Consider the following 4,562-nt stretch of genomic DNA (forward strand, 5'->3'; position numbering starts at 1 on the left):
GACAGCCAGTGATCACTATGCATTTCCATTGTATATAAAAATCAGCTTTGACACTTTCATAATAACTCTGTTTGTGTTCCACAGGAGAACAATCTGTGGAAGGTGTGACTTCCATGTGTGTTTTCTGCCACAATGCTTAAAGGAATAGTTCACACAAAAATGAAAACTTGCTGACAATTTACTCACCCTCAGGCCATCAAAGATATTATTATAAGGGCCATTATCTCCTTGTATTAAAGTTAATCTTGTTCGCATTCTGTATAGTTCATGTCTGATACCATGCGCCAGCGTCATGTGTTCATGTGGATTAGGCTAATCATCCCATATAGAAAACATCACAAGTCAAATAAATCATGTTTATAAAGATAAACATGGGTTTATTATAGCCCACTTACAATTTACATTTCAGAGATCATTACAAATAAATTATTAAATGCTAAAACTGAATACATTTAAATGAACAAACTTGGCGTTGCATTTGCAACCATGTGAAAACAGGGGGTGCTGCAGCCCCCTCAGCACCCCTACTTCCCACGTCCCTGCTTCAAACTGTCACTTATGGCCATAATCCATAGTAATGCTTCCTCCAGTCCATTCCCTGTTGTCCTTTAACATCAAAATCCACCAACATCTGTGTTTAGAACTGTTTTAAAATGTTTTCACTTGTAAACAGTGCTTGATCTGTGCATATGTCTCTCCTGATTCAGACGAGACAGCTTTTTCACTGGAGAAAGCAATGTTATGGATAGAGGACTCATATTTTAGCTGAAAGCAATGGTTCAAAAATAAAAACGCTTTAAAGATGGATTTGTTTCTTACAAACATGCAGCTTTTCACTTCACAAGACATCAGTTGATGGACTGGAGAGGTGTGGATTGCTTGTGGAGTATTGTGTTATATGTTTTTATCAGCTGTTTAGACGCTCATTCTGACGGCACAACATGACAGCCAGTAAAAAATCGCAACATTTTTATTCTATTCTAATTTATACTAATAAACAAAAAGATAATACTGCAAATAAATGCACATCTTCACACAACATTATGTGAAGTGTATGTGTGTAGGAGAGTTCGCGCGCGAGCAATCAGCGCCCTAATATAACTGTCTTTAGGACCCAGTTCCCTATCTTCTCTTTCTTTGTAGTTATCCCCCTTTCTTTCTTTCAGGAGAAAAAAAATAAATAGTGAACAGTATGAGATTCAGTAAAGAAGATCTGAGATCACGGCGCGTCAAGGCGCGTACGGTGCGTTAGTTGAAGAGAGAGAGACGCGGTGGAGGATCAGAGACCCTCAGTGATACTCATATGCCTCTGATATTATAGGGAATTATTATGGGAATTCATTAACGCTCGTTATCGATCCACGTGCGCGTTCTTGAATAACACTCGTGATCCGGTTTCATCGGCTGGGAATAAACTTTCACATTCCTGTTGTTATTTATCATCCTTTATTCATAAGGACAAAGTGGATCTGGTGGATTACAGGTGGGTGTCCTCTCCATAAAGTACAGCATATTGTGTTTCTGGCCATGTGTGTAAATGATGCCCAGCCATATGTTTCCATTTACATGGAGATTATCATCACAGCGCGAGCCGTGGTCACTTGGTCATGGTTTTCTCATCTTATGATTTGAAATGTTTTTAAGGGATATTGATATTCATATCATGAATTGTTACAATACTGTAAATATTAATATGTCTGGGATCCATAATCTAAGATCAGCAGGTGGATCGTACGGTCCCCGTGTGCGCTTATGGACCAACTTAACCCGTCACCATAGTGTGTGATTGGCAGTATTTTACTTAAACAACCCCCAGTTTCTTCACCTGATTTGTGGATTTGTCTTCTTATTCACAGGTTTGAGTGGCAGAAATGAGGGAGAGGTTCGCGTTTCATCTTCTCATCTTCGTGTTGACGCTGTTTTGGCACACCAGGTAGGACTGACATTCTTGACTTCGATCTTTAAATGAGCTTGAGGATATAAGGCATCAAAATAATTGATATAAGCTTAATTTGAGGATACTGGGATTGACTCGAAACCTCTTGTATCCGTGCGTAACTGGAGACTTTTACGCGCACGACTCCGGTGGTCATCGAAAGAAATCGCTCCGCTGACAAAGACTGACAAAGAGTGGCTTCATGTTTATTTAATGAGGGCTAATTATTGCAAGTTTAATTCATGCAAATTAGCTTTGGGTTTTTTGAGAGGCTTCGTGAAATCATTGGTTTTTGTAAAGTTGACGCTCATAATGCATGCATGATTGCTTATGCTAATTAAACCAATTATGTTTAAGTATGTTAATTATATTCCTGAGAAGCGTTTCACATAAACTTTCCTGTAAGTAGAACATGTGAAACAGAGGGAAAGAGTGCTCTAATCACATCACAGCAGTGTTGAGGAGATAGCAACACTAATATTTCCGGAAGGAAGGATAATTTTCCAAAAAGTGGCAATGTAGTTTGACAAAACACTTGCTGTTTTCATGTTTCATTGTGTTATGCACAAGCAAGCTACTACAGTAATCAAAAGTACACTCTTACAATAGTTCTTTCTTTCTCAAGCATTGGGAAATCCTGTTTCAGCAAAACGATTCAATTAGACTGTGCAGTTTAATACTTTAATAATAGTTATAAATTACCTGCATGTCATTGTGTGTGTGTGTGTGTGTGTGTGTGTGTGTGTGTGTGTTTCCTTGAATTGTGGGGACTTTCCATAGACTTAAATTACTTTTATACTGACCAAACAATATTTTCTATCCCCTAACCCTAAACCTATCACTTACAGAAAACCTGTTTGCATTGTTACATTTTCAGATAAACATAATTTACTATTTTTAATCATTTTTTCTCCTTGTGGGGACTGCAGGCCGGTCCCCACAATATCAAAAATGTCAGGTTTTACTATGCTTTTTTACTATCCACAATCAGTGTTGGGGAGTAACTAGTTACATGTAATGGCGTTACGTAATTTAATTACAAAATAAATGTAACTGTAATCAGTTACAGTTACTAAGAAAAAATGTGTAATCAAATTACAGTTACTTATGAAAATGTTAACGATTACAAAGGGGATTACATTTGAATATTTACACACATCACTATTGTCTGTTAATATTAAGCCGCAAAAAGACAATATATGAATCCTGCACGTTCTGCGTGTCTGTGGAAATCAGGCGCGGACTGGCCATTGGGAGAAACGGGACAATTCCCTGTGGCCTGGCAGCCGATTTGGCCCTCTATTTTAATATTGTTATTGTATAATTGCCTGCCGAATGTACTAAAGCGATTATTTCCGAATTCGCCATTCGATAATTAAATCTCTAATAAATCATGAATCGGTTAGTCGTGACTGGCAATGCCTGTGGAAGCGCACAGGTGGAGCAGAGAAGCAAAACTACTGTTCAGGGTTTCAAGTGCAGGTCAGTTTCATCTGTAAATATGCTATTGTAGTTTTGTCTTTGTTTACTTAGTTAAGCAGCAGCAGCCCATTGCTCATCAATCATCACTCAAAATACTGTATAAAGGACATCATTATTATCTATTGTAATGTTACAGTAGTCCTTTAGCAGACAAATGATCATATTTATAATAGGTTTAGGGTGAGCTAGGGCAGACAACAACACAAGCCTTACGAAAATTAACAATGATTTTACTATAAATCCAAAGACAATGGTTACTATTGTTAAACCATGGTAACCATAAATTACCCATGTTTTTTGCTACACTAACCATAGTTTAACCATGGAATTTGTAGTAAAAATAAATACAAATGGTTGTCCATTTGCCAAAAAAAAACAAAAAAACATGGTTTCTGTACTTGTACTATAATTAAAGCATGGTTAATTGTTATAAGGGAAAAACATGACTCATGTTCAGTAGGATTTTTATATAAAAATATTGTAGTGATGTACTAATTTTGACATGTAGGCAGTTTAGAAAGTATAGTTTTGTTAAATCTTGAGTATTAAAGTCATGAGAGAGATAGATATCAGGGCAAAATAAAGAAAAATGGAAGTGAAGGTGTAGTTCAGGAGAGAACTTTTAATTATTTTGCATGTCCCCAACCTAAGGATTTAAACCTTTTTTTATGTGAGGTCCATACAAAAAATAGGGTTGTCCATGTTTCAGAATTTATTGTGGGTGTATGAGTGTGAGATTTCCCGGCATTAAATTTTTTTCCCAGTCCGCCCCTCGTGGAAATTAATGGCACAGACATGCGGTTTAATTTACTACACATAGGCCTACTGAAGCTCGCAGTGTTTGCAGCCTCTGCCACCTCAATATATGAGTACATGAACACATAAACATAATCTCTAGAACTGCTCTGAGTCACTTCATGAGCATTTTTGAGAAAACTATCATCATATCATATATACAAAGAGAAACCAATGTTTCAGGAGTTTAGTACACAGAATAGGACACATGCTTATTAGATAACCGTATTTGAGTTGATGTATATGCTTTTATTTATTATTATTTTTTAATTAACTTTATTTTCCAAACCATTGTTAGATGCAGTGTTTCCTGTAGTTATGCAAAGATTTGGTTTCAAAAACAGTATCA

General features: G+C 36.7%; 1 long non-coding RNA gene across 1 annotated transcript in view; it reads left to right on the forward strand.

Moving 5' to 3' along the window:
- The first annotated feature begins 1,248 nt into the window (after positions 1-1,248).
- The window catches only part of LOC107589117 (uncharacterized), a 5,817-nt gene continuing 2,503 nt past the window's right edge, over positions 1,249-4,562 (forward strand). Inside the window, exons 1-2 of the long non-coding RNA XR_001609648.1 lie at positions 1,249-1,483; positions 1,857-1,933. This is a non-coding gene — a long non-coding RNA (uncharacterized lncRNA). The remainder of the gene's footprint in view (positions 1,484-1,856; positions 1,934-4,562) is intronic.

Source organism: Sinocyclocheilus grahami, unplaced genomic scaffold (assembly GCF_001515645.1).
Source record: "Sinocyclocheilus grahami isolate Dianchi unplaced genomic scaffold, SAMN03320097.WGS_v1.1 scaffold112.1, whole genome shotgun sequence".
In the NCBI taxonomy this organism is placed as follows: domain Eukaryota; kingdom Metazoa; phylum Chordata; class Actinopteri; order Cypriniformes; family Cyprinidae; genus Sinocyclocheilus; species Sinocyclocheilus grahami.